Raw genomic sequence first — 10,768 nt, forward strand, 5'->3', positions numbered from 1 at the left:
TCAATAAGGATGTCATACGACTTGCTCGTTAGCACATTCTTTTGCTGAAGTTCTCAGTGAAATCAAAACAATGGCCGCAGGGTTTTGCCCAGGTTGTCATAGGTTTGATTTTTTATGAGAACTCCGTATGCCTTATCAGGGGCTGGAGGAATATCGCTTGTCTAATTAGATCGCAAGCGTTATGACCTAATCAGATAACACGTTCCTGTGCCATAGTGTGACTGCGTCAGATAACGGTATCTGCATCATGGGGATTTTCTGCCTCATGGGCTGATTACTTAGTTAACTTGCTAGTTTGCTAACCAGAATAGGGTCAGGAATAGGGGGATCGATTCAGAACCTATAGGAATACATCACAGTGTCTCCCGCTGTCTTGTCTCTAGTCTACCTTCGTCCTTCCTCTTTCTGGTTCCAGTTGCCTCTTGAATTTTATGCTCTGACCTGAGGGAGTTCTTCTTTTGCTTGTCTTCTCTTCTTGCATTGATGTGCAACTCTCTTGACAACTCTCTTGTTTCTGCTCGCTCTCCAGCTTTAGCCCTCCTGATGATTTCCTTTAACGAGAATTGCCTTTGAAGTATCTTGCGCTGTGTGTCAGGTTTTGAACAGCTCTCAATCGCCCGAAGGCGGATGGCTTCCTCATTTGTGAATGTATTGAATTGACAGCATCGTACCAACTTTTGTAACCGCGTTACGAAGTTTGATAAGGATTCCCCTGGTTCTCGCCGTGCTGCATTGAAAGCGATGCGTTCATGATCGACATCTTCCTTTGTGGTGAAGTGAGCATATAACGTCTGTTTGAGTTTTCTATATGTCCCTGAATCCTTTGCTGAAAAGGTTCTGATTAGGCGTCGGCCTTCGTGACCCACCAATTGAAGTAGTAGTAGTAGACGTTTGCTGTCTCTTCGCTCTCCGGTAGCGTCAAGAAATGCATCCAGTGATTCCAGCCACCGGTTCCATTCTGGACCCAGACTCTGGTTGCCAGTCTGTGTCACTGGGGTGGCACTCCAATGCAGGGGCTAGATGTATGTGTTTCTTCTCTCGCCGACATGATGGTGGAATGTGCTGGCATGACAATGTCACAGGACTGTTCCCTTCTTCCTGTCTTCTTTTACTGACCCTTCCCGGCCGCTAGTCTTTGTTTGGTCATTTTCTTTGAATTCTGGTAAGGTTCGCCGCTCCCAGGTGACTATTGTATGTCGTCCGCTCCTGGCACGACTGTCTCTGTACGCTTCAGTGGGTTAAGCTTGGATCTCCTGACGTCAAATGGTCACCATTCAGCTGCACCATGTGTGACTCATGACTCTGCGATTTTCCACTCTCTTTGGTGTTGGGTGCTAACTACAGGTGGTCGGTGGAGCTGTTGCAACGATATGTGGCAACGTTAACATCTTCTTCTCGCTCTTCCACTTCGTTGATGAGAGAAGGCTTCTTTGATATTTATCTAATCACGCTTCTGTAACGTTTGTCTTCACATGGTGCTGAACATGTATTTTGGCACTTGCATTTGCTCGTGTATGTCGCCTTCTCAGTGCACGCGTTTTCAGTACATGTCTTCAGTGCATCCTTTGCACTTGCCAGTGTTTGCTGTGTTCGTTTATATTCAGTTTTACATTCAGTGCGATCTTCACTTGTTTCCAGCACTGCTTTCTGCCCTCTTCAGCTTGTGCCACTGTTGTCTTTTGCATTTGCTTATGTTTGTTTCACCACACTTCTTATATTGCTTGTACTTGTTCACTTGTTTGATTCACTTCTTGCATTTGTTTAGGCTTGCATTTCACCTTGTTCTTGCACTTGCTGGTGCTTGTTTCACATTCCACTTTTGCTTTGGCTCGTGCTTGTTTTCTGTCTTATTCTTGCCTTGACTTGGGTTTGTTTGCCAACTCACACTTGCACTGACTTGTGCTTGTTTGTCCTTGTTCACTCTTGTGTTTTTTTTTACTTGTGCTTGGTGCTTTTCCCTGCACTGCCTGACTTTAAGATGGCCGCTCTCACACTGCACAGGGGTCTGTCCTTATGGCCGCCTGACTTCAAAATGGCCGCCGTCTCTGACATCCCAGTTTACACGAGACTTTCTCTCTGTCCATTCAGACCCTGTCTGATTCAAAACAGGACTCACCGGCCGCCGGTCCCAGGGACACCAGCACCTCTCCAGTTCTCCACACCTGTCCACAGCCAGCACGTTCAGGTAAGGTTGGGGTGGGCTCCCACCTAGCTTCTTTACGTTCTGCGCTCAATCGGCGACAGCTTGCTGAGTCTCACGCATCGGGGGTGAGATCCCGATGTCGCGCGCCGCTCGAGCTCCGTCTTCTACTACGCTCGACGGCAGTGAACAGCAGTCCTTCTTGGGGCAGTACCCTCTGGCAGGGGCAATTCTTTGCTGCTTTGGGTGGCAGGCAGAGTCGGAGTGGGCTCCCGACTTCTGCCTCTTCAGTGCGTGCCAACTTGCACGCATCCGGCGTGAGTCGCGTTTTTGGCGCGAACGAGCTCTTCCTTTCTCGAGCGTCTCGGCGCTTACTCCTCCGGTCCCTCTTGGCCTCCTCACAGTCGCCTGACTGGGGAATAGGGTCACCTGCTGCTGGCCTCTCTCATCAGGCAGCAGCTTTACTCTCCACAGCAGCACTTCTCTTTCTTGACGCTGCTTAGGACGGGACGCTCCAGCAGGGTTCTGTGGGGGGTAGACATACCCATCCCATCCTCGTCGCCAGTTGTCGTGTCTTGAAATAACGACAGACAATTCCTTATGTATGCTTCTAAAGGAGCTTTATTGAATACTTCCTTCCATGTCCCGGTCCCTACTCTAACTGCCCACGAGCCGGTCCCGGCTCCTCCCGTTCCTCTTCCTAGCTCCGCCCTCCCAAGCACTAGACTGCATAGGACAATGTTACAGACTGCACTACACTGTACAGTGCAAATGCACTGCTCTGCTCTAGTGTTGACTTATTGTTTGTAAAGTGCACATCTCATCTGCTTGGGTCTGGTCATGCTGGCTAGGCTGGGCTCAGTTGTACTCACTGGGTGCAGGATGTGACTGCAACATTGTCCATTTGCCTCCTGAGACAGAACTTAATTCACTAGTGTGCGGCGCGAGCGTGGGCAGCAGCTATGTTTCTAAGTTTAGTTTTGCAGCCCACTGCTGCTCGCACCACTGCCTGTGGCTCATCTAAATACCCTACGGTCGGATCAGGCTGCTGGAGACTCGTTGTAGTGGCAGTGGGGCACACAGTCATTCTCAGCCTCAGGTCTGTAGACTTGTTCTGGCTTGCTCAGGTTTGTGACTGTTAATAAATATTGACTGACATGCTGATTAAAGAACATTAAGCAGCCTGCAGCTCAGAACTGCTCATGTTCTCGGGATCTGGGGGGCGGCTTTTAGGCAGCTTTGGGCATAATTCCATAATTCTGAATACCGCCGGAGTTGGAGAATCTCAAGTTGCACATAATTTCCTTTTTCTTGGCCCGCCACCACCATGAACTTTACCCATTTACCCAAACTACAAATTACGTTTTGACACTTGAGTGTGTCAACATGAGCTACTTTCAAATTAGCTGATCTGGTGATGTGACCTGAGGCTTCCTGCAAATGTTGTTTATTAAATCCATGCTCTTGTGTGTACAATCAGACAGCAGATGCTTGCTCAGTGAGGCTTCTGATGTTCTCTGCCTCCCATTCCACTAGTGGAACTGCGTGTCTATGGATAATGATCACCACACTTTGTCATTGTGCTTCAGTGCAAGGGCCCAATGCGGCTCCCTTCACAATTCTGTCCCACACACACGCTTCTGGTTGCACACCCTGCAACCCTTTACAATCACTTCTTTTCACATCAAGCACATAGCTGCCAACGTTTCAGAAAGTTTATGTATGACATTTCCATAATTTCAGTGTAATTGTAAGTGACATTCAATGACTATGAGTGACACTTTCTCGCAAGCAAAATCAAGCAATGAAGACGAGGGAAACATAAATATCAGAAATTACACCCATTTGAACAATGAGAATCTCTAAGACTATCTTAACACTGCTGCAACGCACCAGAAGTGAAAGGGCACTGTTGAAAGTGTCTAGGGATATAATATAGGTGGATTTCAAATATTACCACAGTACACTCATATATGCTTTTGTGATCAGCTTTTGTAATAACAATGGTCTCAATGAAATAGACTGTAATTGGTGTGGTGTTACTCAAGCATTTTTAACTACAGCTTTTATGATAACAGGGACCTGTGATTAAAGGTTACATATTTGTCTAAAACAAAAACATGTAATTTAAAATTCTATACATAGATTATGTGGGCCACTCGTGGAGGAAGTCTCACCGTTAGTAATCTCCCTGACTCTGTTTCCTGCTGCTGATCCCCGCTACAGGAGTAGCACAGCTGTTTGCCCAAGAGCGCCGTTGACTGAGTGTGAGCGCGAGGCCGCAGAGGAGGACGAGGCGCCGGCCCCAGGACTGCGAGGACCAGCAATCACCATCTACAGCTGGTCCTCTTCCTGAGAGAGCCGCGCCCCTCCCAGTGCCCCGCCCCCAGCGAAGCGCTATAACATCTCGCGGCACCCGCTGCGCGGGTGCCACTCGTGGAGGAAGTCTCACCGTTAGTAATCTCCCTGACTCTGTTTCCTGCTGCTGATCCCCGCTACAGGAGTAGCACAGCTGTTTGCCCAAGAGCGCCGTTGACTGAGTGTGAGCGCGAGGCCGCAGAGGAGGATGAGGCGCCGGCCCCAGGACTGCGAGGACCAGCAATCACCATCTACAGCTGGTCCTCTTCCTGAGAGAGCCGCGCCCCCTCCCAGTGCCCCGCCCCCAGCGAAGCGCTATAACATCTCGCGGCACCCGCTGCGCGGGTGCCACTCGTGGAGGAAGTCTCACCGTTAGTAATCTCCCTGACTCTGTTTACTGCTGCTGATCCCCGCTACAGGAGTAGCACAGCTGTTTGCCCAAGAGCGCCGTTGACTGAGTGTGAGCGCGAGGCCGCAGAGGAGGACGAGGCGCCGGCCCCAGGACTGCGAGGACCAGCAATCACCATCTACAGCTGGTCCTCTTCCTGAGAGAGCCGCGCCCCCTCCCAGTGCCCCGCCCCCAGCGAAGCGCTATAACATCTCGCGGCACCCGCTGCGCGGGTGCCACTCGTGGAGGAAGTCTCACCGTTAGTAATCTCCCTGACTCTGTTTCCTGCTGCTGATCCCCGCTACAGGAGTAGCACAGCTGTTTGCCCAAGAGCGCCGTTGACGGAGTGTGAGCGCGAGGCCGCAGAGGAGGACGAGGCGCCGGCCCCAGGACTGCGAGGACCAGCAATCACCATCTACAGCTGGTCCTCTTCCTGAGAGAGCCGCGCCCCCTCCCAGTGCCCCGCCCCCAGCGAAGCGCTATAACATCTCGCGACACCCGCTACGCGGGACGCAGCCCGGGCGAAGCCCGGGCCAAGGGCGGGCCCGTTGTTGCCCGTTAGTGTCCGATAGAGTCCGGTCCGGGCCACCCCCCGTTCATCGACGACCAAGCAATAACATAATCATGCCAGCTAAAACTAGGAGCACCTCCAAGCCAAAATCCAAACATGCGCAGGAGGTAGCACAGGTTACAGGCCCTATAGATTTATTTATATCGCGGGTCAATGAAACGATAAATCAAAGCATAGCCTTGATGGAGAGAAGAGTTTCATTAGACCTTATGAATGCAAACGCCAAGCGCTCTTCACTAGGCGCCATAGCCAACGCCACCTCACCAATTAATCTTAATACACAAAACAGCTCTCTCCCCGTAACCCTGTCAGTATCAGACTTAAACACCGTCCCGTCGGTAGTGGATTTGTCAGTTACGCACTCAGAACTGGATCTTTCTATATCATCAGATGACCTGGAAACAACTCCCGATTTAGCTGGTTGCCAAACCCAGAGAGACGCTCAACCCTCCGAAATCGCGTCTCAAAAAGGCGAGAGAAAAGGAGCAACTCCGGAAACTCGTCACGCAAACAGTAAAGAAATACTCAGTCCATCGTTTCAGGATCACACAACAACTCATTTTAGTCCTTCAATGACTCATAGCATACTAAAGTTTCCCGAAACCACCCTTCCACACAAGGCAATCTCTAATGACGCTAGTACTAACCAATGTAAGACCTGTAGAATCACTTCGGAAGTTCTTACCACCATCAAGGACTTATTATATCAATATCTAAAACCTATTCAGCTGACTATTAGAAATCTTGAAGCCCAACTAACTGTAATCTTGGCCGCTATTCTAGATTCTAATACTCGCATTGATATAAATGGGCAGCGTAATACCTCGCACCCTCCGAAAAAAGACTATCAAACACTTAAGCAGAAAACAGCAAATCACTCAAACTCAATACCTTCAGCACAGAAAAATGTAAAACAAAACACTACACTACTCAAATCTACAGCAAACATGGCTCATCCCCAGAAAGAGAAACCACCGTCCAAAATAGAACAGCAAGTTATAACAAAAGAGAAAGTCACTGCAGATATCCCAGGCCCTGTAACAAACATAGAGTCCAGTAGAATCTGCACAGACAACACGCCTGAACCAGCCTCTCTGAAACCCCGGTCCCCCCAAAAAACACCTAAAATTACAACCAAAAAACCTGCTACAGTTAGACGTCCTGTCCACTTACCCCCGGAAGCCACTCCCTATACAATAGTCCTTACGGGAGTACCCGAGTTGATAGATGACACACCAGAAACTGCTTGGTCCATCAAAAATAAAACCATGCAGTGGCTAAGCATTAATAGACCCCTTGAACCCCATCTCTCGGGTGGAATTACTACAGCCCGTAGGGTAGCCTGGATAGGCAAAATGAAAAAATCGATACGAGGTGACTGTATCATCGTAACATGCAGAGATCCCTCAACTGTAGATCACATCTGCGCCTGGCCAGAATTAGACAAAAAAAAGGGGGGATTGACGCACGACACCTTTCCTTCTTCTACCCCCCTGTGAACCAATATCGTAATCCGCCACAATGGGCATGGCATCACCATCCCAAAGATTCGCGTAATCAGGAGTCATGGTACCAAGCACCACGTAACCAGATGGAATACTCACACGAATATACAGCTAGGAGTGGGCCAAGGGATGGGTATTCAGAACGTGCCATGCCTTATCGGCAGGACAGAGCCTATCAAGCATACGTAGGATGGCAGGGTTTCCCAATCCAAAATCGTTTTGATTGCCTCGAAATGGTCGACTGACCATTCTTGGATAAATTCCGCTACCACAAACCTGAAAACATTAACTATTCTGAACCTGATAAAAAGCATTCAGCACACTCAGAGTCGTCCTATGTCACCGAGACACCAGTAGCACACCTAAATAATCTCTCGATTAGTACTCTTCCATCAATAGTAGGTTCCAACTTGGGACAAAACATCCAGCAAGACGAAATCAATGCAGTCAACATTAACAACAGGAAAGCATCTGCTAATATGAAAGAAACCCAGTCCTTGAGTGTAGACATCGCCTATTGGAATGTAGCAGGCCTTACCACAAAAATAACATGCCCCTTATGGCTGAGTGTAGCAAAGAGTAAGCAAATCTTGTGTCTGCAAGAGACCTGGCGCATAACCCCTGTCCATCTAGTGGGATATAAAACTTTCTTTACCGCAGCAACACCTAGCCCAATGGGAAGGCCAAAAGGTGGACTTACGATCTATCTCTCCAACACCGTTCCACTGACTGCGAAACTGCTAAAGGAATCGTGCATCTATCAAATCATTCAAATTACGCATGAGACGTCAAAAAAGAGAAATGTATTCATACTCATAAATTACTACAATAACAGTGGTACCTTGGATCGCTGCGCGCACTTAGATGAGATGATGGCATATGCATCCTCACTCCAAACAATAACCCAAAATGCATCTTTAAAATTTATTTGGGGAGGTGACTTCAATCAGTCACTATGTCCAAAACATATAAACGGGGTCTGTGGACTACATAATGAACTTGGAAACCCCGTTCCCCACTTTGCACATACCCCGGCTGGCAACAAGTTGAACGAAATCCTTTTCACTCTGGATCTAGACTTCGTCAATGAACTAGTCGATCCCGTGCAGGAATTTCTACCCACCTTCCACGGGAGAGGCTGTTTGTCAACCATTGACTATATTCTAGTCTCAAACACCTGCAAAGGACAACTAAAAAACTACAAAGTAGGGTCTAGTCCAATTAGTGACCATTTTCCTCTCAGTGTGGAACTCCTAATGGATCGACCAGGTCCACCTTTAATCAAAGCTAGTTCCCTCGATCAACACTCGCTGGCCCTAAAGAAGAAAAATGGCTATGCAATTAAATGGTCAAAAATCGACCCTGAAGAGACAACGCAAAGAGTGCTCGAAAAAACAAACCTATGGCTAACGGACTGTCTCTCGGTAGAGACATCCCCCGAATCAATTATCACCTCTTTTAATAACATTCAAAGAGCAATAAGGGAAGAGCTTTTTAAAAACACAGCAAATAAACCCAGACTCCCCATGACGAGATGGTTCGATACTGATTGTCGAAAAGCCCTTACAAGCCTTAAAGAAGCTCTTCGACAGAAGCCAAGAGATGTTGAAATAATCTCACAACGGAGGAAAATATACAACAACGCCCGGAAAAATCGCAAGCAGCAAATAAAAAAAGACCTATGGCACCAGTTACATGACAGCGCATTAAGGAAAGACAGTACTGCATTTTGGCAGACCATACGATCACCCTTCCTGAACAATATCGCCGACCTACACCATCTGGATGTGGCAATAACTGAGAACGAATGGATCCTCCACTTCACAAAAATCTTTGGTACACCAATTGACCTTTCCCAAACAAAAGACCAGGAACAACCAAAGGATAATATATACCCCATTAACCTGCGTTTCACCCTTAATGAGGTCAGGAAGGCAATTAAAACCTCAAAACCTGGCAAGGCCCCCGGCCCAGATGGGGTACCAATGGACCTGTTCTTGCATAATATTGATTATTGGTCACTAATAATCTTCCGGGTAATGGCTGCAGTCACTGAAATTGGACTCCTTCCATCATGGTCAACATCTACCCTCTTGCCAATATTCAAGAAAGGGGACCGCAACGACCCCACGTGCTACCGACCGATTTCCCTTCTGGACTCCACGGGCAAGATTGCAGGTCGAATACTCCTGGACCGACTACAATCTTGGGCCCGAGAGAACAATACCATCACAGACCTGCAATATGGTTTCCAGAAGGGGCTCGGAACGGTGGAACAGGCTCTAAACCTGACTCTCCTTGCTGGAAAGTATACACGCGCGAAAGAAGGTTGCATCTACATGGTATATGTAGACTTGAGTGCGGCATTCGACTGCGTACAGCATGAGAAGCTGTGGCAGATTATGACAAACCTCGGAGTGGACCCACCCCTATTAGCCTTCCTGAGGGAGCTATATACCAATGCGGAAGGACGAGTTCGTTATGGCACTGGCGGCGAACTATCTCGTCCCTTTAAAATATCACGGGGAGTAAGGCAAGGCTGTGTACTTGCTCCCTTCCTGTTTAATCTATATACCAACGGCCTTGAACAGGCTATGCTGGAAGGGAGCCAGGACCTCCCACAGATAGCGCAGCGCCCGATACCCATCCTCCTGTACGCCGACGACTCGGTCATTCTGGCTCGGACACCCAACCAACTTCAGCGGCAGTTGAATAAATACGTGTCATTCATGGACTCCCTGGGTCTAAAAGTAAACATTAAAAAAACCTTTACAATGTCTATTGGACCAAAACGTGGAGCCTCAAAATCCATCTTCATAAGTAACACCAGGTTGGAAAGAACACCGGTATACCCATATTTGGGCATACTAATGGAAGACACAATGACCTGGAACAAGGCAATCGAAGCCAGAAACCTCAACTTCCGCAGAGCAGTATCATCATTAAGCGCTTTCTCTAGGAAACTAGGCAAACCAGCCCCAGCGGAACTGCTAACCATATACTACGCGAAATGCCACAGCGTGGCGACATATGGAGCAGGTATCTGGGGTTACGGCTGTGTTGATCAACTCCAGATCACGGAGAATGCGTTCTTTAAATACATCCTAGCTCTCCCTCAAAGCTCCCCGATTTTGGCCACACATCGGGAGCTGGGTGTGGAATACATGACTGACACCATAAGATGCCAGCCTCTCATACTCTGGCACCGCATATGGTGTAACCCCGAAAGTCACATAACACGCTCCCTCATTACCGAATGTCTTGGCTTAGCGCACTGGAGGAAAATACCGTGGCTTAATTACATCCATAAATTCTTCCAAGACCTAGATCGCGAGCAATACTTCCTAGAACCTCCTTCAATAGAAGACATTTCAAAGAAACAGTTGAAGGAACTATGTATAGGCCACCTAAGAGAGATTCGCAACCAAGTCGAGATAGTAAAAACGCAAAATGAAAAAATCTGCATATTGCAAACTCAGAAATTTATTCAGCCCTACTTGACGTACTATCTCTCAAACTATGAAAAGTTCCTATTGACGAGACTACGGTTTGATCTTTTCTTCCGTATAGTCTCATTTCCTGAAATGAAGAACTGGTCTAGAAACTTGATGCGATGCCCATGCGATGGAGCTTCTAAACAATCAACGATACATGTCATCCTGTTTTGTAAGTATTACAGTTCAGCAAGGAAAAAATGGATTCTGCCCCTCCTCCGTTCAAGTGAACTCAGACAATCGCACCCAGCACTAGTTTGCCTTCAATTGCCGAAATCCCCGTACGAAGCAAAGTTGATAGCGATCTTTTTA

This window comes from Lissotriton helveticus, chromosome 8 (genome assembly GCF_964261635.1).
Source record: "Lissotriton helveticus chromosome 8, aLisHel1.1, whole genome shotgun sequence".
In the NCBI taxonomy this organism is placed as follows: Eukaryota; Metazoa; Chordata; class Amphibia; order Caudata; family Salamandridae; genus Lissotriton; species Lissotriton helveticus.